The 25049-nt window shown below is 40.6% G+C and overlaps 1 protein-coding gene across 2 annotated transcripts in view; it reads left to right on the top strand.

Annotated features, from left to right (window-relative positions):
- Window positions 1-25049, top strand: part of GADL1 (glutamate decarboxylase like 1) — an 83282-nt gene that overhangs the window by 46445 nt on the left and 11788 nt on the right. The gene's annotated exons all lie outside the window — the stretch shown is intronic.

The raw sequence follows: 25049 nt of genomic DNA, 5'->3' as shown, positions 1-25049 counted from the left end.
ACCAGTAGACACTATGGTATTATGTTTTACTAAATAAACTGTTCTGTGAAGAATTGAATTTAACTCATTGTTTCCTCCTCTCTGTAGCAGCTTTGGTGTTCTCCACTTCTTCTTTCCTAGGATTTGGTATTAGAAATTTAAGCTAGAACATAGACATGTATTCACAGGAATTGCTTTTTTTTCTTCTCTGCTTCCTCCTGGCTTCCCCTCCTCCCTGGCAGAGCATGAGACTCAAAATGTCCTTGGTGGGAGTAAACATTACTTAGCAACAACTGAAAACATCGGTGTTATCAGCGTTGTTCCCAGGCTGAAAGTCATAAACACAGCACTGGAACACAGAAGAAAAATGACTGCTACTGCTGAACCCAGGACAGTATCCACCCCTTGTTCCATATCATTCACATCATGCTCAGATCCCACATTTTTCAATATACCATTACTCTTGTCTCATATATGTATATATGTATATACATACACACACCCAGTTTACGATGGATGCTGGTGTTTTTATGGTGAGGTCTTACTTAACCCTGTCTATATTGTTTTGGGAAGTATATTTAACTTTTGCATTACCAAGACGTGCATAGCCACTCTGTGGGTACAAGGGCTTTGCATTTACTATGTTTTCACAAAGCATGGATGGGTCATAATCCTTTCATATGGGGCTTTCCTTCCTCGTGTTACAGCGGAAGGCATTTATATGTATGTATGTGCGCAGGGAGCAGTATAACAGCTCATCTACCCGTGGAGGAGTGAGGGTTTGGGAAAAGAGTAGTGGGAAGGCATAGACGAACTAATACTACAGCTGCCATCTTTTGTGTTATGTATGCTATGGAAGTGACTGAGAGAGAAGAGATGTAGCACAGTGAATGGCTTTGAGCATGTATATTGTAAGTGGCTTATTGGCTGCTCTATGGTCCTTCCAGTCAGGGTGGGGAGTAGATTCCTGCCTTTATTTTATGTACTTGTATAAGTAGACTGATGCTGGAAATGCAGATTTTTCCTAACCAGTTTTGTGGGAGAGAGTTCTGGGAGAAAGGAGCTTGTGTGTACTTTCTCCCCAAGAACCAAGCACCTCTGCAGATCTCAACCACACATTTTATGGGCAAGGTGACTTTTTTCTCAATTCTTGTGCTGCCTCTGATGAAGCACTGAGAAACCCCAAATCCTAAAATATAACTATTTTTCTCCTCCTCACAAAAGCCTGAAAACAAAGAAATCTACCACAAACCAGCCCAAAGCTCCCTAGCAAAGCAAAGTACTGAATGGCACAAGTTCCTCTCCCAGATGAAACAACAGATTATGATCACTAGGTGTGTTGCTTTAGGCATTGCTAGGAAGTTCTTGAACACTACAGAAATGAGCCTGTTACAGAAACAAGTTATTTCACCTCCCTGATTCTCTACAGGGATAGGTCTGGGATTACTTTGCTTTCTGGATATTGAGGGCCATTTTGGGGCGCAACAGATATCAGTGAGCAGATGACATAACAGCAGTGGGTCCCAAAAATAAGACTGACTTGACTTTTCAAGCTGATGTCAGTTTGTTCTAACATTGCTGATGCAAACAGCATCATCATTATATTACATTAATCAGTACAAAATATGTCTGGGCAAGAAGGAATGCATTCTGATGAGCAATGTTTAAGTAGATGAAGACTGAAGAAGTTTCTGTATTATGTCATTGATGGGCATGTGAGGATGCGTACAGCTTTTTGATTGCAAGTGCTTCTTGAATATTCCTAGCATTTCACTAAAATGAGCATTAAAATGCTTTAATTCACAATTTGTCTTTTCACACAACATTTTAACATCAGTTATTCTGTTTATCCAGAAATCAATTTTCCTTTTTGTTGAGCTGCATATCTGACAATAATTAAGTAAATGTATGTCTTAAAAATCCCTTGAGCAAGTAATGGATTTTATTGAACTGCTTGTTCAGCAGTATTGCTCAGAATAACATATTGTCTGTCTCCTGAGGTTAGTTATGTGAGTTTTAGTGCGGTGAAAGTTGATAAGCAAGTAGCTCTGATTTCAAGTCCTCAGCTTCGTGAAGAATTTGCATAGTCTTATGCAAAATAACCCTGAAGGTTTCCTGCTGTACTGGCTCCTCTGCAGCTTCCATGGCCCACTTTATGTGGAAATGTGTCAGGGCTGACTAGATTGCAGTGTGATAATCTGATTCTGATGTCAGTCTTCTAGCTGTCTTACATAAGCTCTGTCTCTCAGAAGCTTCCCCACCCCACTGTGGTAGGCTGTTTGTTTTAAATTCCAGGGACTTGAACTTTATGTATAAAATTATCCCTATTCAGAGTCTCCAACATGCAAAACAGAAAGATGATAGGAAAGAGCAGCCTGAACAGTTGGAAACAGCCACTAGCTGGTCATTTGACTAATCACCCAAACGCTTTAGGATAAGAGGAACAACGTGATGGTGGGGAAGTAAAGAACAATGTAAATGTACTTTACTTCGTTAGCTAGTGAAACTGGGTATTCTGTGCACACCCACAGTCTGACACCACTCTCAGTTTTTGGGATTACTGCAGACATTGGCTATGAAGTTAAACGGGTTCTACAGACAGTACAGCAAGGCTTTGGATGCAATAGGGTGGTCCAGGATAGTCCATGCCCTGAACACAGTATGGGCATAGCAGATGGCACAATCCATAAAGGAACCTGCGGTGTTGGGTGTTTTCCAGTGACATTCTTCACAATTAATTGTGGGACTAATTGAGGGGTTAATTGTTGTAGAAATCATACAAATGGTCACTCTTCTGTAACTGGGGAGCTGCCGATGCATTCAACCAGAAATATTTGTAAGTGGTGTTATTTTGTCATTGCAAACTGGGGGCAGTTGTCGCTGACCGGGATCTGACATAACTGAGGGATGAGGGACAATGGCTTTGCTCATCCTGTATGTGCCCCTTGGTGGTATTTTTCTCCTCTTCCTCTTGTGACACACCTGAAGATTTATTTTGTCTACTGCTGAGGATAGTCAGTATGTCACAGAGAGAAAAGTGTAACTGGAAATTGCAAGCTGGAAATGGAAGTGACGGAAGTGAAAAAAAAAAACCACAACAAAAACACACACACACAGAAAAGGAAAAAGAGTCCAGAACATGCCAATTTTCATATTTTTTTCCATAACCACTGATATCTATGTATATTCTTACTTGTAACAATCTTCTCTTTAGAAAAGTCATCTTTCTCAGCTTACGCCAAAGTGTCTCCAGGTGATGTAGAATTAGCTGATTTTTAGTGTCTGGAAAGCCTCATGGTAGCACAGAGGGTTCTAGGGCACAAGGAAGGGTTTGGAGGGATGCACCTGAAACTATTGCCATCCTGTTGCTAACCCAGACTGCTAGCCATGCTTCGTGCATTTTGGATCAGCTTGTGGTCTCCTCAAACAGTGTAGTCTTAATAGACTAAGAAGACAAAGAATTAACCATCTTTAACTGAATCCTCCTCCTGCAGGAGCTTGACTTTGCCAAAGGGTCCTGGAACGTAGCTCTAGGTAGACTACTATATATTGAATGCTGCTTAGTAAAGAAAGCTAATGATATATTGGCAAGTACCACTTTAGACCTCAAAATGTTAATGGAGTTAAAAAAGTGGGTGCTGGTCTATCCTCCCAAGTAACAAGCAATAAGACAAGAGGAAGACAAAGTTCCACCAGGAGAGGTTTAGATTGGATATTGGGAAAATTTTCTTTACCAAAAGGCTTGTCAAACATTGGAACAGGCTTCCCAGGGAAGTGGTTGTGTCAACATCCCTGGAAGTATTTAAAAGATGTGGCAGTGTTGGACTTGGTTAGTGGTTAGACTTGATGATCATAAAGGTCTTTTCCAACCAAAATGTTCTGTGATGCTATTGTGACTGACAGATGTGGAGCTGTTCATCAGTCCTTTGTGAATACTGTACACTATAAGTTGGTCTAATTGTTTATGACCCCATGTGCTTTCTTGTTGCACTGAAATTATATAATCATCTGAAAATATGTTGGAAAAGAGCAGAAAGAGAAAGTGGGAAAGGTTCTGTTGTTGGTTTGGTTTTGTGGTGGTCTGTTTGGTTTTGTTTCCCTCACATTCCCCCTCCTCCAACCTTTGAGGATTGTGTAAGAGGTGGTGCCATCCCTTAAACTTTCACTTTCTCTTAATACAACCCACAAATCTGTTGTGGACTTAAAGAAAAAAAGTAGTTCTGTAAGTGGAAGAGATTGATTTGGCAGGTCTAAGAGAAAGACCTTCCCTGGGCGATGGATTGTCATTTCAGCAAATCAGATGGGGACCTCCAAAGGGGTAGAGGTTTTCTAAAGAAATTTTGTTTGTCAGGGAAATCTTCAGCATTAAGAGAAGCTGCAGATTCATCCTATAGGACTTGAGGCGGTTACCCAAGGAAGCTGCTTGAGGAGTTGGCACATTTTCCCTCCATCACATGGAGGAGGTAAAGGGGAACTCCCACATCATAACTTAGGCAACCTACACTCAGAATCACCCTTGGGAAAGACTTGTCAGTATTCGTTATTCAGGAGGAGAGCCTTAGGGATGCCAGGATCCTAGTTCATAAACACAAGAAAGAAGAACCCAGAATCCTCAGCAGGCTGTGTGCTGTTATAGGCCTCTATCTCACAAGCTCCTGGAGTGAAGAGCTGTAAAATATCCTCGTGATTCAATGGGCCCATCTGAATTCTCAGTACTGTGTTCAGGAGGGGCAGAAATGTAGCATTCTTGGACAGTGAAAGCAAGAGGTCCACTTAAGACAAAGCTTGTAGACAAGGACTTTAGTCGGGTGAAGCACAATAAACCCCCAAACCAGAAAATGAGGAATACATTAGTGACCAGGACATATATTGTAGTGAGACCATTCCTCATCAGAGGATGGTGCTCAGAAATTTAATAATAAAATAAGCAATTGCTGATTTAAAGTAACATCTCTTATTTTGCAGCTACTAATATATAATATACAGTAGCAGAATGAGTTTTGTAGTTTAGTTGTCTATGAATGACTGTTATTGTTACGAAGATCTGAACTCTGATAAATGAGAACAGTACAGTGTAATATAATAGCAGAGAAAAATCATAGCTGTGTTTCAGTACCTTGTTAATGAGGGATTTGTACGATTTCCCTTTTAATATGTTTTAATCCTGCAGTTTATATAACTCATCAGCACAAAAGTGGCTGTAGCTGTTAGTTAAGAAAAAGCTATTTAGCATGACTGTTTTAAAAGTCCTCTGTAGACTTGAGTTGTAAGAACATGAAAATAACACACCTTTTAAAAAATGGTTAATTCAAAATAGAATATTTGAGTTTCTGACTTCATGTCTGGAATTTATGTCTTTGTTCTGTTATATTTATTCTTGCATGAGTACTAAAGTAGTAGTGCTAGACTAAGGGGCCACATTCACTGTTCAAATTCTCCATCAGGAGAAGTAGAGATGAATGCATTTTACCTTGAACAGTGTCCTAGTATCACTTCAGTATATATTTTACACTGGTGGGGTTATACACCTGCTTAACTTTCAGCGACATATAATGATTTGTGAGAGTGACCTGATCTCATGCTTGCTTTTCCATGGGATGACTGACATATCAGACATATGTATGGGAATAGAAAAGAAGGTATATTTATATGACTGTGCTGTAACTACAGTAGATGTAGTAAGACAAGGCAGAGATGTGAACTGCTTCCACCTCATGCTTTCTGTTGTAGTTCTAAGGATTTTGGTAATTAATGATATGGCAGTGGTACGGATTTCTGTCCTAGCTCTCTGCTTTGCCCCTCTTTGGGACTGGCTTTTCAGAAGTGGGCTCCAGTTACAAGTAGCCTTGTTCATTCTGGAATCTTTCCTTTTTTAAGTCAGTGGTACAGTTTCAAATGAGGCAAATAGGCAAGAATCAACATCACTAAATAACCTTCCACTTCATTTCAACCATGTAAGTTCAGTCCTTTGGATAGTTAACTATTTCTGTTTTACCCCTCAGTCTCTTCCCAGACTAGTAACACCAGGTGATATCTTGAAATGATATTTGCAGCCCATCCAGCAATAACAATACATCTGGCAGGAAAACATCTCTATTTTAAGTACAGTGTTACACAGCTGCTAAAATTATTCAATTCTTGGAACAAAGAGAAGAAGCTCAAATGGCCTTGCTGCTGTATGGTTTACTAGATGAGAGTGCAGGGCAACTTTTGTCAGAGACTTAACGTTGAACTGTACGTGTTCGAGGCCCACTCGGGACATGGGGTCTATTGATCCCCAGTGCTCAGCCTACAGAGACTATCAGAGCTATGAGGAGGGAGTCTGCTGCAGCTCCATATATGTTGCGTTCAGTCTGAACAAGAATTTCATCTTCCGTGAGTCACCTGCAAAGCAGGATTGCTCAGATCTCCAAAGGTGAAGCAGGTTTCAGACCAGTTTCTTGCTTGAAACCCTTTTAAAGGTAATGGAGGGTCCAATCATTTCTCTTTGTGGTAATACACACAATGGCATGAAACAAAACTGGGGATATTGGCAAAGTGGAGAAAAATTATTGTGAGGAAATAAAATCACGAGAGATTGACACTTTCAAAGTAAAGGACCAGATCTTCTAGGGATACCAATGCAATATGAATTTTCATCACAGTATGTAATGCGCTGTGAAGGTGCCTTAACTAGCTCAGGTTCTAGGAGTGGTATGGCCATATGTAACTATGGTACTTAATTCAGGTTAAAAACTATCTCACAAGGACTAGTTAAGTAACATGACTGTTCTTTCAGGACCAAAGCAGATCACCTGCAATAGTAGGGTATGTTTTGTGTAGAGCTACTCCATTGCAGGGGAAGCATAGGTTCCACTTGTCCAATGTCTTAAAAATTTTCATATTGCCTTGCAAGTGACCTGAGGGTCATTCTAGCTTTCAGTTCAGATATAGAAAACAAAGAAGCTGATTTCAAACCTTTCCATTGTTAAAAGCTGCACATGTTATAAATCTTCGTGTTTACATGTAAGAAGCATCTAAAAAGCCTCATTTTCTAATTGGAGATCAACTGTGGAGATTCAGTGGGACCTCATTCTCCCCTTTATTGCTGCAAATTGAGTTGACTAAAAGGTGCTTAAGCACTGCATAAGTGCTTCTTGCTACTTCAGTGTGAATGAAGAGTACTATTTTATTTATATGGCTTTCAAATAGATACAGCATGATACCCACATGTTTTTGGTGGGATTTTTTTTTTTTTTTTTTTGAAATTCAATCAAAGAGGCAGAATTCATATAAATTAAGCTGTTGGTGACAAACCTCAGAAAATCATTGTCTCTGCTGTGAAGAACCGAAAAAGTAAGATGTAAGTGCTTCTAATTTGGAGCATTTTGATGAATTATTAATATTTTATAGATAAAGAAAATAAAGAAAAGGCATAGAGATAAGAGCTTGTAATTTTTTTTTTTTTCATTAAGGAAACTTCAACATGTACCTCTTGTCATTTCCCAATAGCATAACAAAAATAAGCACTTCTTGGAGTCATGTTGCCATACAGAACAATAGTGCGTTTTTGTTCTTTGCTGCTGTAGAAATTAAAAATTTCATATTTAATGTAATGCAACATTTTTAGACTTTTTAGAACTGTTGATATGCAATTTTTGAATGTAAATGTGTGTATGCTTATGCATACACATGTATGTGTTTATGTGTTTACATATTGGGTTCATGTAAATGAAAATTATTCTTGGAGAAAGTGGAATAAGGCATTGTATTACTGAAGTAACTAGAATCTCAGAAAAACTAAACAGAATTGCAGAACAGTTTGTGTTGGAAGGGATGTCTTGTCCAAGCCTATGCTCAAGCAGGGGCACTTAGAATGGGTTACCCAGGACCATGTCCAAGCAGCTTGTGAATATCTCCAAGGATGGAGACTCCATAACCTCCTTGGGCAGCCTGTGCCAGTGCTCACTCACCCTTAGTGAAAAAGTGTTTCCTGATGCTCAGAGGGAACCTCCGGTATTTCAGTTTATGCCAGCTGCCTCTGGTCCTGTCACTGGGCACCACTGGGGAGAACCTGGCTCATCTTTGCACCATCCCTTCAGGTATTAGTATACATTAAGATTCCTCCCACAACTTCTCTTTTTTTTAGGCTGAACGGTCCCTAGTCCCCAGTCTCTCAGTCTTTCCTCAAAGGAGAGATGCTGTAGTTCCCTAACCATCCTTGTGTCCCTTGGACTCTCTCCAGTAAGTTCATGTCTCTCTTGTCCTAGGGAGTCCACAGCTGGACACAGTACTCTAGTGCTGAGTATAGGGAAAGGATCACCTCCATCAGCCTTGTGGTGACATTCTAATGCAGCCCAGGATACCATCAGTTTCTTTTTCTGCAAGGGTATGTTGCTTGCTCACAGTCAACCTGGTGTCCATCAGGTCCCCCAGCTCCTTTTCTGCCGAGCTGCTTCCCAGGTGGTTGGCCCCCAGCATTTATTGGTGCAGGGGGTTGTTCCTCCCCAGTCGCAGATTTTGGTATTTTTGAACTCCATGTGGTTCTTGTCAGCCCATTTTTCCAGCTTCTGTTGTCTGTGTGCTCCAGCTTCTCTTAAACATGGTCAACATTTTTTTTATCTGAATAGCCTTTGGATACTTTTAAGTAAGAACACCCCCCCCCCCCCCCCCCCCAAAACATCAAAATGAGAATCACAGAATCCTAAGGGTTGGAAGGGACCTCAAAAGATCATCTAGTCCAACCCTCCTGCAAGAGCAGGGTAACCTAGAGTACATCACACAGGAACTTCTCCAGGCGGGCCTTGAATATCTCCAACGTAGGAGACTCCACAACCCCCCTGGGCAACCTGTTCCAGTGCTCTGTCACTCTCACAGTTAAGAAATTTTTCCTGATGTTCACGTGGAACCTCCTATGCTCCAGTTTACACCCATTGCCCCTTGTCCTGTCATTGGACATCACTGAAAAAAACCCAGCTCCGTCATCCTGACACTCACCCTTTACATATTTGTAAACATTGATGAGGTCACCCCTCAGTCTCCTCTTCTCCAAGCTAAAGAGTCCCAGCTCCCTCAGCCTCTCCTCATAAGAGAGATGTTCCACTCCCTTAATCATCCTTGTGGCTCTGCGCTGGACTCTTTCAAGCAATTCCCTGTCCTTCTTGAACTGAGGGGCCCAGAACTGGACACAATATTCCAGATGCAGCCTCACCAAGGCAGAGTAGAGGGGGAGGAGAACCTCTCTTGACCTACTAACCACACACTTTCTAATGCACCCTAGGATGCCATTGGCCTTCTTGGCCACAAGGGCACATTGCCGGCTCATGGTCATCCTCCTACCCACCAGGACCCCCAGGTCCCTTTCCCCTTCACTACTGTCCAGCAGGTCAGCCCCCAACCTGTACTGGTACATGGGGTTGTTCTTCCCCAGATGCAGGACTCTACACTTGCCCTTGTTGAATTTCATCAAGTTATTCCCTGCTCAACTCTCCAGCCTGTCCAGGTCTCGCTGAATGGCAACACAGCCCTCTGGTGTGTCAGCCACTTCTCCCACTTTAGTATCATCAGCAAACCTGCTGAGGGTACATTCAGTTCCCTCATCCAGGTCGTTGATGAAAATATTAAACAGCACTGGTCCCAGCACTGACCCCTGAGGGACTCCACTAGTCACAGACCTCCAGCTAGATTCTGCCCCATTGACCACAACTCTCTGCCTTCTTCCTTCCAACCAGTTCTTGATCCACCGAGAAACCCCACCAAAACCCAAACCCACAACCCTACAAAGCAAACAGAACCTTATTCCTTGCAAATACATACTTTCCAAGAAATTGTGTCCTCTAAATCTATGGTTTATTCTCTGAAAAAAATGCAGTATCTATTATTAGCTATTTACAGCCAAATATTTTCCATTCTATGCTACAGCAAATTGCTATACTCTTTTGTTGGTTTCAGCTAGTTCATCCAGATTCCTGTCTACATGCTACTTATTTGCCCAAACAGCATATATTTTTCTCTGCTTAAATAGGACTAATTACTCTTCCTTTCCTTTGCTACATTTTGGAGTTGGAACATATTGATTAATATTTTAAATGGTCTTTTGTACCTGCCTGTGAAGAGAACTGCTTTTAATAAGAAAACAGTTTGAAGACACTCAGCACAGTTAATTTAGTTCTAGTTGACCCTATTGACTATGTTCATCTAAAGCAGCACTGTGCTTCTGCATATCTGTGCACCCCTTCATTATGCTCTCTCAGTTCACATTAATAAACAATGATGGAAGGAAAAAAAAGTTTTGAGTTACAGGCTGAACTCGAAACTGTGGCTTTTTCTGGAAGTGTCATAGATCAAGTTTAATAGCCTGTGGATCAGAATGAAACCTAATATACATCACAGGGGAATTCAATAATTGAAGCATCCTAGGAATGTCTAAGTGCTGAAGTCCTGAGGTCACTAAAAGTTTCATTCAGTGCTCAGATTTTACCTGAATAAAAGCTGTCTCTTCCCCCATCATAATTTCTTTTTCTAGGTAATCATATTTTTAATGCTCTGACTTAAATTACTTTATCTGGCATTTGGGGGAACAATGAACTCCCTTTTCTTCCCCTTCCACCTCCTAATTTTCTGTAAATGAGAAAAACAGTCATTCAGAGGCATTAACATTTCAGAGTGTCTCTAGTACTCTTAGTTCGCTGCTATCTCTTCTCTGCTGGGTGCTTACAGAATGGTCCCACAGGGGCACTGAACATGTTCTCTGTGTCTATCGAGCTGGTCTGCAAGCCAGCTCTGAATTTACTTCTTACACTATGAAAAGCCCTGGGGCTCTCTAAAGGATCCTAAGTGGTTCCTTGGTGATGAGAATGCAATAATTTGCAACCTAGGGGCTGCACAAGTGGTATTGTGTAGGTATGGGGAGGATATATAGTTTAGTCTCAGGAAAAAAGCAGTCACAGAAGTTTTTTGTGGACTTGGTGCTCTGTGGTTTGAACAAGGGATAAATTCTATTCCTGTGCGTAGATGGTGAAAGGAAGATTGGCTTTTGCAACATCCTACTGACAGAAAAAATATTGGAAAGAAACTGTAGGAAGCCTGGCGAAACTGAGACCCTTGGTCCTTTCTTAGGGTGTGATCATTGGGCTCCTGTTCCAGGGCTGCATCGTGTGACTGTGGTGGTGTGAGGAATACTGTCTCATGCGGAGCCCTCGGGGTTAGAGGTAGCGAGGCAGCCATGCAGCCCAGATCAGTCCCATCTCCTGGTGGGCAGTGGTGATCCTTGAAGACCATTCTTGTTTCACCATATTGTTTTACCTTGTGCCTGTAAGCTGCTTCTAGGGCTGCCTGTCCTGCCGCTGTCTGAGCTGTGAGGATTTAGATATACAATTCAGAGAATCAGGAGTTTTATGTTTTCTGTTATATAGTGGGAGTTTGAATTAAATGGGGTGATGACTGAAGAATGCAAATGAGGAAATAACAGATGATTCTTAGATGAGCACTTGCAGTGAACATTTTAGTGTGCACTAGGGATTGATGAGGTGACTGCCCGGAAGAGCCCCTGGCTTGATCCACGATGGTTATATATATTCCTAAACCCTGCTAATAATTGGTATTTCTATGCTGGAGGATATGTTTAGGATAAAAGTTAACATCTGCCCCTCCCATTGGTCCTTTGCATAGGATTAATCTCATTGAGAGTGAAAGCAAAGAACTTGGCCTAACAAAAATTACTTTCATCAGTTGTGTCATTGTTAGTGAATGATTTTTTTTTTTTGCTTTTCTACACAGCAAAACTGCAATGTGAAATGGAAGCCACCACTTCTTGGTTGGCACCTTTTCTAGTGCAGCCTCTCCACCTGCAAGGTGTGGTAACAGGAGCTTCTCTGAATGCTTTAAATACCTTACAAAGGTACTTGAATATTGGAAATTGCAGGTGGGCTAAATGACTATCTCATGAATGAATAATGAGTGCTAGTGTGGTCTGTGGGTGGCAGCTTTTTAAATGAACCCTTTCTGCGCTACATCATAAAGTTTCCTTCAGTTACAAATCTTTCTAGTGGCATTGTGACCATTCTGGCCTGCCAGCTGGTACTTGCTTGGGTTTCTGAATGAACCAAGTGTTTCCTAGCATTCTGTTGGTTTTGGCATGTTTAATAAATAACAGCAATGAATTTGCTGTAGTGCAATAATAGCAATGACAAGATAAATAGCACAGTGATTTTTTTCTTTTTTTTTATTTGGTCATTTTATGGGGAAATGGACAGAAGGAAAATAAAATCTTTGACTTTCGCCCTTAACTAATGGACCCCTACAGCATGAGTTCCTATGTATTTGATGCAAAACAACATATGATATCTTTCTGCCTTATCAGCCAGAGAACAGAAGCTGCTTAACAGTTGAAATCTTTATTTTACCTTGCAGGAAAGGTAAACTTCTATTGTCGTCTGTAAACATCAGTGACAATTTCAACACAGGCTTAACCTATCTGGGAAAATATTTCATTGCATTTGTTAAATCAGGTGTTAAGTGGGAAACTCCTATGTTGGGTGGAGCTGCAAAGGATGTGGGCCCTTGTACGTATGTAGCATTTCTAGGAAAGAATGACAAACATATCTGGTTTTGCAAATAATTTGATCAAAGAACTGTTTTGTTTAGTGGCGATTCCTTAGGGTACAAATGAAACATTTATGGCTTTACACTTCTGCTTATGTTGGACAGCTTATGCAGATATTTTTTAAAGTGCAGTAGTGCATGGAAGTGTCCTTTGTTCCTGGTATTCCAAAAGGCATTTTTTTAGGTACTGAAATAAGGACTACAAGTGCCACAGAGTAAAGCATGCTCTCTGCCAAAGAAGACCAATGAAGCTGTTACACTTTCTTTCTCTGTCCTTTCCTCCTGCTTCCTGCAGCAGCAGCTCTTTACCAGTACAGTGTTTGTGCTCTTACCCTCTAAGCAGACCCAAGCATGCTGGGAGAGATGCATCACAACAGGGGATGGAGTTCTCTGCTTTTCCCTCCTTTGGGCAGACCAGATCAGCCAGCTGCAGTCTGGAGATCTGTGGGAAGGCACCAGCTGGCTTTTCCTTTTGAAAGTATGCTGAAACTGAATTGTGCCTGCCAGACAGGAATGTTTTAGCCTTTGTTTAACAACAGCTTCAGGTTGCTCCATCTGACTTATGAAAATAAACAAACTAATTTACATGTTTGCAGTTGATTTGCATCTAGCCATAAAACTGAAGCCTATGACCACAAAGGGTGTAAGGGCAAAAGGAATTACCTCTGTATTTTGAGGACTTTTCTCTGGGTAGTCAGGTGACTTTTGTAGAAGCAAATTTCTATTTGTAGAAGCAAAGGCATCTATTCTTGACTGGAAAATATCAAGGAACAGTAAAACTACCATTTTCCTTGGCACTTTTTTTAATGGCTAATTAGACTTCCTGTGTGAAAGGAGATTGATTGAGAAGGGAGGAAAAAAGGTGGTGAGAAAATACCTTTCCACACAAAAATAGCTTTCTGTATTCTGTTTTCCCCCTTTCACATGCATATAAGCTATCATCAAGTCACCTCTCATTCTTTTATTGATAAACTAAACAGATTCACGTCTTTAAATCTTCATTAGCCATTGAATAATTTCTGTGGGTGTCATCAGCTTCCTTACAGTTTTTCATTATGTCTGAAAAAAAGAAGTGAACTCAGGTACTGTTTGCCAGCAACTGAGTTTCCGTGATGGCAATGAAATTGCCTCTTTAATGCCTATGCACTTGTTTATAGAACTGTGGAATATATTAACTTTTTTCTTCCACTGTATTTCTTTGGGAGCTCAAGCTGATGAGGCTTTGTAAAATACACATGTTGTGATGATGAATGCTGAAATGAAAACTTATCTTGTGTGTGTAAATGGCTGTTACAAGAGCAAAATAAATTGTCAAAATATCTTCTGTGGGGATTTTTTGTTGTTGCTTTTGCTCTTTTTTTTCCCCCCACTGGCACATAGGAAACAGACTGATGTCCAGATTAATCAGTGGTCCTAGGATATGGGATAGAGCAGCCCTGACTGTTTTAAAGTGTCTACATAAATGACTTAATTATAAACCTTTGTAGTCTGTCTCTTGATAGAACTTTTTAAAGCTGATTTTGGCTCTGACGTAGAGTGAAAGCCATTGCAGAAAAATCGGTTTCTTGCTAGTAGGGATTCTTGATTTCTGATACGTGATCCAAATGAAGCTCGTATGAATTTTGTTTTACTGTTGACTGCTACAGTCTTTTCTGAGTCACTTTTTTTAGCATACTCATCCATTTTGAGCTGTTTGTGGGGTTTTTTTTTCTTATACGCACAACTTACATTTTGGCTGCATAAAAAAGCTATTGCTAGAGCAGGTTTTTGCCCTCCAGGTCTGTGCAATGGCTTGTTTCCCTCCATTTTCTCCTTTTGCAAGTTTCTCAATTGCAAATTGTATCAGCTGTCATTCACTGACTTCCAGAAAACCAACAATGATTATCATCAAAGCTAATCTTGATCTCTGTGGAGCGTTGCTAGCAGCACCATTTGATTGACGCCCTGTTTACTACATATGGAGATACACTAGTTTTCAAATCTTGCTTAGTTTTACTGTATTGCTGTTGTATGGGCCTAACTTTTTTTGTGCTGCTGCTGCTGTGTGAATTCTTCCTGCTATTTTTCATCTAAATGGCTTGTGTAAAGCTTTCTTGTTAATGCTGTAAGTGCACATAAATAATCAAGAAAACTTGTAATATCAGCAAAATAGTGAAAACAACCTGACCCAAAAAATGGTGTTTGTCAAAGATATAAATGTAACTGAACACAAAAGACTAAATTTTTAATCCGTTTCTATCAATTTTAAAATGACTATATATACTTACCCTTTAATTCATTATAAATTAGATCCTGTATGAGTATTTCTTTAGTATTTCTTAAACTTATATTCATATTTGTTTAAGCATCCATATTTCAGTAGGTCTTTCTCCTTACCACTCCCAGTACTGGTGCTTGTTTTCTGAAATTTCCATGGTATCCTCAAAATTATCCAAAGATTCAGTGAACCTTTTTTAATCTTGGGTAAAAGCCATCCAGGCCTATAGGTCTGAAAATTTGCCCTCAATAGGTTTTTAACATCCCGATATCTGCAGATGGCTTGGAAAGTTCATCAGATTTGTCAGGAATCCCCTCTTCCAAAATTAATAGCTTATTGAAGACCTCTGCTTTTTCTGCATTTTTAATGATGGTTAACAGTAGGTAGGGCTTTACTCATCCAGAATGTACCTACTAAAGTGTTTTTTCTTTCCTTAGTCCTTTCAATCAAGGACAGGACCTCTGATGAATTTTCTCCGTGTCACATTTGTATTGATTGCAGTATGATCTACTTCCCCCTTTCAACTTGTTAAATATTGCCTCCCTATCTTCACTTTGCCAATAAACCAGGATGGGCTTTTAGATAAAGCTGCCTTTCTTGATTGAAGGGTTGTAGCTTTTGGCCATCTAATCTTTTTTTAAAGAGCTTTAAGCTTTCACCTGTTTCTTCTGCCTGAAGTTTTTTTGAAATTAAGTCTTTTGAAACACCCTCTGTGATTGGGACCATCCTTTTCCTTTGGCTACAGTAAGCATAGTCAGGTTGTGATAGGTTCATAGAAGGAACTGCTGATTTTATAGACCAATGATTAAAATCTCTGTGATGATATGGTTGGAGGTGAAGATGTATCATAGAATCATAGAATAGTTAGGGCTGGAGAGGACCTTAAGATCATCTAGTTCCACCCCCCCTGCCATGGACAGGGACACGTCACACTAAACCATATCACCCAAGGCTCTGTCCAACCTGGCCTTGAACACTGCCAGGGATGGAGCATTTGCAACTTCCCTGGGCAACCCATTCCAGTGCCTCACCATCCTAACAGGAAAGAATTTCCTTCTTATATCCAATCTAAACTTCCCCTGTTTGAGTTTTAACCCGTTACCTCTTGTCCTATCACTACAGTTCCTAACGAAGAGTCCCTCCCCAGCATCCCTACAGGCCCCCTTCAGATACTGGAAGGCTGCTATGAGGTCTCCACGTAGCCTTCTCTTCTCCAGGCTGAACAGTCCCGACTTTCTCAGCCTGTCTTCATACGGGAGGTGCTCCAGTCCCCTGATCATCCTCGTGGCCCTCCTCTGGACTTGTTCCAACAGTTCCATGTCCTTTTTATGTTGAGGACACCAGAACTGCACACAATACTCCAGGTGAGGTCTCACAAGAGCAGAGTAAAGGGGCAGGATCACCTCCTTCAACCTGCTGGTCACGCTCCTTTTGATGCAGCCCAGGATATGGTTGGCTTTCTGGGCTGGAAGCACACACTGAAGCCGGCTCATGTTCATTTTCTCATTGACCAACAGCCCTAAGTCCTTCTCTGCAGGGCTGCTCTGAATCTCTTCTCTGCCCAGCCTGTAGCTGTGCCTGGGATTGCTCCAACCCAGGTGTAGGACCTTGCACTTGGCATGGTTAAACTGCCTAAGTTTAACCTGACTAAGGCTGGCATTGGACACCTCACAGGTGAGTCAGGGTCCTGCTGGATGGCATTCCTTCTGTCCAGCATATCAGCCAATCCACACAGCTTGGTGTCATCGGCAAACTTGCTGAGGGCGCACTCAATCCCACTGTCCATGTCACCAACAAAGACGTTGAACAAGACCAGTCCCAACACCGATCCCTGAGGACACCACTCGTTACTGGTCTCCAGCTGGACGTTGAGCCATTGACCACAACTCTTTGCGTGCGGCCATCCAGCCAGTTCTTTATCCACCAAGTGGTCCATCCATCAAATTGATGTCTCTCCAATTTAGAGACAAGGATGTCATGTGGGACAGTGTAGAACGCTTTACACAAGTCCGGGTGGATGACATCAACTGCTCTCCCCCTGTCCATCAGTTCTGTAGCCCCATCATAGAAGGCCACCAGATTGGTCAGGCAGGATTTCCCCTTAGTGAAGCTGTGCTGGCTGTCACCAAGCACCTTGTTGTTTTTCATGTGCCTTAGCATGCCTTCCAGGGGAATCTGCTCCAGGATTTTGCCAGGCACCCAGGTGAGACTGACTGGTCTGTGCTGGTGAGTTGAGACGGGATACATTGCTGTGTGAAACTGATTGTTGTATGAAATGGGGACTGTCTAGACATGCTAGGTCAGTGCATGTGATAATGGGATGCTGTGACCAGGGAAGGGAGGGAAGGCACTGCCTGTGCTGGGTATCTATGTGTCTTAGGTGCTTGTCTGATTAATACCTCAGCTTGATTAATATAATGTGGTTTTCTACGGAGACCCTGGAAGTAGTATCTGTGCTTGTGAATCTGGCTGATTTATGCAATCAACTGTACCTGTGAGGTAGTTTTGTAGACCTGGAGGGCTTGCTGCTCATGCCCAAAGTGCTCTGATGGCAGTGGTTCATATGGTGGTTAGTGTCTGGATGTAGGATCTGCTCTGCATGTCCAACTCAGGCACCAGGTATGGGAAATCTGCAGTGTTGGTAGCTGTGTCAGGGCTTGGAGATCGCTTGGGTCTAGCTGGATGAAGAGGTATACGAGCGTTTAGGGATTTCATCTGAACATCGCTTTCAGTTTTTTGAGCCGTAGCTAGCAGTAAAGCCTGGTGACCATCTGGGGGCACCAGAACAACAGTAATAGGGTGGAACTGCTAGTTTGTGAGAGCATTGCTAATGTCTATTTGGTGCAGTCAGGAAAAAAACCCAACTATGTTTGAGGAAGGGAGGAAGTTTCTTTCAGTTCTTAAATCAACAATAATACTGCCAGCTCTGTTTTGGAGGCATGAGCTGTTAAAGAATCAACTGTAGCAAGCATGAGTTGTCTCCTAGTTTGCAGGCAGCACTAGCTTTTTCTTTCATTTCTTTCTTTCTGTCTTTTTTTTTTTTAAATCATTGTATAAAATTACGTATTGTTTACAGGGTTTACACTAGGAAGTAATTTTGAATAAGATATTTTGAGTAATTATCACTTAGAGGTCAGTGTCTAATAAAACATGAAATTACTTACAAAGATTTTACAGTTCCATCTTTCCAAGGCATTTGAGTGTCCTGTATTCAGACCATATGTTCACTGGGGTCTGAACCAGTAGTGTTTGAGGAGTTAGTATACAGCTTTAACAGCAGTTGAGTGGGTTTTGTTGTGATTTTTTTTTTCTTTTTAATCTCTGAATTATAACTCAGCTGATGGTCTGGAATTCAGATGTGAAGTGATATCTAAAGACATCCTTTCTGGCTAGTTTCTCTATGTGGATTTTAACATAGGAGTAGATATTGTATAACAGTGACCGTAGGCTACTGGTAAGTCATGGTGGTGATCTATCTTTGTCTGCTCCTTGACCTGGCCTCACAACAAAATGGGAGAGGGAGGGAAGTAGTATTTTGCTATTTAAAAAGAAGACTTTTCTGCTGTCTACTATAACCGCAAGTTAAATATTTGTATCTCTTTGCAACTTCTGCGAGGCAGGCAGTGAGGACACAGATCATAAGTGTTTAGGAAAAGGATTCTTCTAAGTGTCTCCTGAATTCCTCCTGCTAATCTTTGAAGATTTACAGTATTCTTATTTAATATTGAAGGTACGTCCCTTTTTCAGTAGTGATGTGGATTTTGTTTGTATTAGCCTTTTTAAGTTCCTCAGTATGAAGATACCGAGTGTCTATTGTTGAGTCACAGCATATATTGAGTCACTGCTGAAAGGCAAGGCTACTTGCCTGACCAGTGCTATTGGAAAGCATTGTCTCAAGATATTCCGAGTCATCTGCAATGATCAAAACATGAAGCTGCCGTGGACTTTCATCCCCAGGGGATTGACAAATCCAGTTGTCTCACTGATTTAGTGGCCTTGAATTCCCCATTGCATGGATGAATGTTGAAGCACAATCAGAATATGGGTTTTAGTTATAACAACACACACAAATCTTTTTTTGTAAATGAAAAATTTTGCAAATAGTATTTCGTACAGTCTTGACAAAAATCAGATAACTATGAAATGAATATGACATTTAGACACCTGAAAAAAACACAGATTTGATGAAAGGACTCCTTACTTATTCTCACTAAGTAATTTGGCCTGAGAAAGATACTACTTCACTATGCAAGTCTTGCTTTCTTTATATCCCTAAGCCATCAGTCACAGACTACTAGAAAACCGTCTCATGATGACACATTTGGCTTTCATCAGGCAGCAATGGGCATCTGGAATTTCCCTCTTTTTCATGTTCACTAAGCCTATCTGAGGTCTTCTAAAAATGACAAAAAGAACTGTTCAACTTGCTGCTGCTTAACTTTAAATCGGTCACTCCTTAAATTTGTGCAGTTCCTTGATTCATGCACTAGATGGTGATCAAAAGTAGCCCAAGTTGTATGCTCTCCTCTGCTTCCCAAAGTCGCAGCAGACAGTGGAGAACGAAAGCACATGAGACTGACCGTCCTTCCTGCCAAGTTTTAAACTTTTGTCTCTGTCCCTGAATGATTAATCTATTTAGCAGAATCCTCTTAAAGATTAAGGTAGAAATGAAAGTGTTTAGTGGCACTACTAAATTCAGTTGGAATTGTGATTTTGAAATCAATGGTTTGAAAAACATATAGGAAGTGCTTGTACAATCAGAAAATATTTATAAAATAGCCCATAACTTCAAACTGAGCTTACTTTTGTTTCCACAATGCAGGACTTCAAATATATCAGTTCTTAAAATAGTTGTTGCAGACTGAAACCAGTTTCTGACTGTCCAAATTGATTACCAGCAGTTAATACAAGGTAGTAATGGAAAAGAGAAAGTACTACTCTGAAAATTTGATTAGAGATTTTTATAAGATTAAAAACAAACCAAGGGGGAACCATTTCCATACTGCCCACCTGAAAGTATAAAAGCTGTTCTAATCCTGTGCCTTGGGAATATTACTGCCTTCAAAGGGAAAGGATTGCAAAACTTTGGATTCTGTAACTGTAAAAATGCATTGCACTGGAGAGAATCAGTCAAAAATATTCCTTTTACTAAAAAGTCAAAGTATAATTTTCAGGGACAGAGGTGGATGGATGGACTCTGACAGATTAGGGACATGGGGAAGGGTAGTACAATACTGTATCGAGCAATGGTATATAGAAAATATCAATGGTGCAGGAAGGTACAACACAAGGAACTCTTAAGCTTTTATTGAACAACATGCCAAACTTTACTATAGCTGCTATAGGCCAATAGCATAGTTCAAATAAACAGTTGAGAGTGTCACATAAATAGTAAGTCTTAATAGCTGGGAGCTGGTTTTTTATTGTACCCTGTATACATCTGTAAGCAAGGCAGCAGAACCCTGTCTTGAGGCTAGTGCTCAGAGTCACTTTTGTACATGTATACTTTCTCTGGCAGGGTTAAAAGCTGGTGGAACCAACCCTGTTGCTGATCCAGCATGGGAGGAGCTCCCATGGGGGATGGCTGTGGGAAAAGAGACAGTGCTGTGGGAGCACCTTCATGTATGGAAAGGTGGAGATCTGATGGTGCATGGAATGATATGGCTTAATTTAAGCTTAAATTGAGAGTTGTCTTTTTTCTTCCTGAGCCAAACACAGACACTCAATGCTAAGGCCTTATCCCAGAAGCTAGATAAAGAGATCCTCCTTGGGCAATAATCTCAAGTTAAATTTGTAAACTAAAACTGGCTCTGAACGTAGAAGGGAAATAGCGTCAAGAGAGCTGAGGCATGCCCTTAGTATGGTGTTAGCATGTATTCTCACAACTGTTCTTGGTTAAAGATGGCTCTTCCTCAAACAGAATCAAAAATGCAAGCCTCGCATCGTCTCATTCTGTGCATTTTAAATTTTTGGTCTTAAAGAACTTAACATATGATAGGATAATAAGGTAAAAACATATGTGGATTTAATCCTAGTTTGAAGTTCCATTTTAAGTTCATGCCAGATGAACCTCCACCCCAAACACAGAGTTTTCTCATGATCAATATGTATGTGTGGGACCAATGGGATGCTTTTGGGATCAAATGCAAATGAGTTCTTATTTATAGAAAATGGTTCAAAGCACATACCTCCACCTGTTCAGTGAAAACCGTCAGTTGCCAACCACAGAAAAGACTTCAGAGCAGTGGCAATTCAGTGCAATGTCAGAAGGTGGCTGAATCCAGGCGCCTTTGGGACCCGGGAGCATTGCTCCATTTCCAGCACAACAGGTATGAGGCCACTGTGGCCGCCTGTCCGAAGGTTCAGTGGGTACACGTATACAATTGGTGCCCACTCGTGCATGCACGCACACACAGTACGTGATATATACACAGCTGACTGAACAGATCGACACAGAGAGCACTGTCTTTACTGGCACCCCGATAAACGCATATAGCAGTCATACAGACATGAACAGTATGAACAACCAAATTCTCTTCAGCTGGTAAGAACTGAAATCTTGTGGAGTAAAATGCATGCACATTATGGTCTCTTTGGTAGCTGGTCTTAGAAATTGAGTTTATCCAGTTGCTGGTACCTTGAGGTTACTAGGAATCTTCTGCTTGTCGGTGTTTCTCTGATCCTTGCTGGGCCTTTGTGTTCTCTGTGGTTAGCCTTTAATCACATCACCTAATTCACATGCCACCATGTTGCTGTAGGAGCACTTGGTTCCCCTTGTTTCTGCTTCTATTCTGGATATCCTCCCTATTACATTATGACCAGTGAATATGTGGGCCTATCCAGCAGTTCCGTAGCCTAGAAAACAGCTAGATGAATGTGGGTTTTAGATATCTTAAAGATGAACTGTCAGCATAGACTTTATCTTCCCTTGCTTTAGCCATCTAAGACTTAGACAGAGGTCTTCCACTGAAGCCCACTGAGGAGGGGAGAAGCTTTTCCAAACTGAGCCCATGTGTCTTAGGTGCCTATTCTGCCATGAAGTGAATCACTCTTAGAAGCGTGATTTTTTTTCTCCATTAAAGTCAAAGCCTAGCTGACTAGCTTAGATGTCTAACTGCTGGACTGCCAAATGGTGGGAGTTAAATCCTACTTTCCTCATTTTACCTTCAGTGCTGGAGGCCGTGTCTTTGGGTAGCACATGGTCTGTAGTTCAATGTACCTAACACTTCCTGTCAAGATATTACTCCCCTTAAGTGTGAGACTCTTACAAAAATAAGCAACTTCTGTGTATAAACAACACAGGTCCTGATGGAAAAATGCTGAAAGGATCAATATAAGTCAATATATACAGAGCTCAGACTTGAGGACTGTAGTCTATAGCACTGATGTGTGTGGCATAAAGAGGATGAAGCAACCAGGATTTTCTGTGATCCCTCATGTCCTCACACAGTCTTCACCAACAGTGACATTCACACCAGTGAGCAGCCCTAGCTGTGAGTGCATGGAGTGCTGACCACTGGAGGAGCTGTCATCCACAGTGCAACTGGGGCACTCTGCATTGCACCCTGATGCCTGAGTTGAGCTGTGGTTTTCTCCAGGAAAAAAAAAACTTGTTGGCCCAAATTGTGGCAAGTTTGTATTCCACAAGAGTATTTCCAAGACGTATTTGCACTAAAAATACCCTGTCCTGCTCGCTAACTTACTAATGAGCCTGAGTGATATCCAGCTTGCCACAGAGTTGTGATTAAGATCTTGGTCATTATTTCCTTTCTGTGTGATTCAGTTCCTTCCAGAAATTAAGATGGAGATTATGCTATTTCCTGTTATCTATGAGGTGGATTGAAATGAAGGGAAAGCTCTGTAAAACTCCAAAATAGAAGCAATTTTTCACTTAGGAGTATGACTTCTTTTTCCCTTTTTCCTGACAGCACATACTAATTGGTTTGTGTCACTGCTCCTTACCTGCCTAGTGCATGAATAGTAGATGGATGTGGCTTTAGGAGTATCAGATTTTTAAGAAAAATGAGAAAGGTTAAAAAATAGCATAGTGCAAACAGAGCTTTTGATTCCTTACCTGTGCTGGTCCTACCAGAAAAATGGAAGGAAGGTCTACAGCAGCGTGAAGGAAGAACCTAATATGCAGTAATATAGTCATGGTCGATAAAAATATTTCTATCCCCAGATATTTATTTTCACTGGCAATTATATGATTTAATTATCAAAGCACAGTAATTATGACCCATGCAATACTAATGATTATTGGCAACAAGGCTCACAAGGACACACAGTCTAATTAGCTTTAATGGGATGTATTTAATAATACATTGGATTAACATCTGTTAGAATCAACTATCAAGATTTACTGTTCTTTGAATAAATATTGGCCTCTTGCTCTCGGGTCAATAAATCTTAAGCTTGTCTCCATTTAAATAAGTATCTACTTATTAAGTTAACACTCTTCTGTTTCCTGTCACCAACTTCAGTGGGAGGAGACAGAAGCTTCACTTCCCTCTTGCTGTATCAAATGCTTCTCTTACAAAATTACAAGAGAACATTGACTTTGTAAATAGAGGAAAAAAGCGTTGGTCCCTACACTCTTCATCCTTTCTTCATATGAAACTGTCCTTCCTTACTGTTGCTTGATAAGAAATTTCAGAAACATTCAGAAAAATATCAGTTACTGGTAATGCCATAGTAAAAGTGTGTAGCTTACATCATCTGCTCAGTTAAGTGGTCTTTATATTTTGTATAATGCTGTGAGTGGTGTCAAAAATGTTTGTGGGAGGCGAGTGGAAGGAAATCCAGCTCCTTCACGTGTACTGAGATAAACGTTTTTTCTAGGACTTCAGGTTTCATTTTGTGCTTCAGATATTTAAGCACAGATTCTTTTCTATCTTTAGGCATCTTGAGAGGATTGAGATGAAATATGTTTCCTTTTCATGTCTACAAGGGAGGAATTTCTTGTTCCTCTCCAAAGGGGTCAGTATGGTCAGAAATATCTTCAAGTCTTACAAAATTTCTTGTAAATCAGAAGAGTTCCTCTAAAAGCGGTAGCAAATACTTGATATTGATATCCGTTCAGCAAATATTTAGACCTTCCTTTCAAATTTAATAAAGTTATAAGGAAATATGTTAGTGTAACTCTACTGCAGGTGAATTCAGGTATGAAACTCCCCATGGCTTCAATGGCAGATTTCTATAGGTGAATGTTGATTAATGAGAATCTTTTCCAGAGCCACTGGTCAGTTGGCTGGTCATTTTGTAAGAGATTATTTGTATTTGTTGAATTCTGTGGAAACTTTTAAATAAAGGACGTGAAATCTAGCACACTTTAATGGATGAGTTTTATATAGTAGGTTGCAACTGCTTTCAAATATCAGAAGATTGTTCTTGTGCTCTTTCATAAAAATATCCTTGATGGTGTGGGAGCCTGACAGAAATGTGCAGGTTTTTCATCCTGCTATTCTTTTCCTTCTAATTGTACCATTTTTATCTTTTTGGTGTGATTTGGAGGTAGCTGTGACACTAAAGGAAATTACAGCATTTGCAGTGGTACAGAGTGAATACCTGGTCAGACTGGTGGAACAATATGGTTCTCAAACTGATTCGGAATACAGGATTAGAGGGTTTAAAGTGCGGCTCTGAATGCTGAGCCACATCTATACGGGCATAGGGTAGGCCTGAGGTTGGCATTTTTTTTTTTTCCCATGTATTCTTTGGAGAATATTGCACATCTCTGCAAAATTTATGCTAAATTTTGAGCCCAGTGTGCCTTTTCCTCTCTGACTGACCTTAAATTATCTAGGGATTGACAGCAGTCCAGTTCTATTTAGCTGAGACTTTTATTTACTGTAATTACCTATATTTTGGTTCTTTAGTTTGTATATACTTGCAGGGGAATATCGTTATTTTTCCTTCACTTTCCACCCTTTTCAGACTGCAAGAAAAAAAATGTAGAGAACCTGCTTTGTTCTTTCAGTTTCCTAATTGTCCATGTATTTAAGCATAGAGGTTTGTAACTTTTGTTATATTTAAGTTGAGGGAAAAAAAGAAAAAAAAAAAAGGGAAACAGGCTGGAATGAACATTGTCCTGGGACAAAATGTACTTGGTAAAAGTGTTATTGAATTTGATAGACCTTTGTGTGGAAGGGTTTGGTGGCCTTCACTTCATGGCCATATCAGGCTCTAAATAAATGAATGTCAGGACGGCAAATCCGTTATATTAACTGAC

The sequence above is a fragment of the Pezoporus flaviventris genome, unplaced genomic scaffold (assembly GCF_033815535.1).
Source record: "Pezoporus flaviventris isolate CSIRO_AGI_PZ_B2104156 unplaced genomic scaffold, CSIRO_AGI_Pfla_v1 ptg000037l, whole genome shotgun sequence".
NCBI classification, from domain to species: domain Eukaryota; kingdom Metazoa; phylum Chordata; class Aves; order Psittaciformes; family Psittacidae; genus Pezoporus; species Pezoporus flaviventris.
This window is presented reverse-complemented; position numbering and strand designations above follow the sequence as displayed.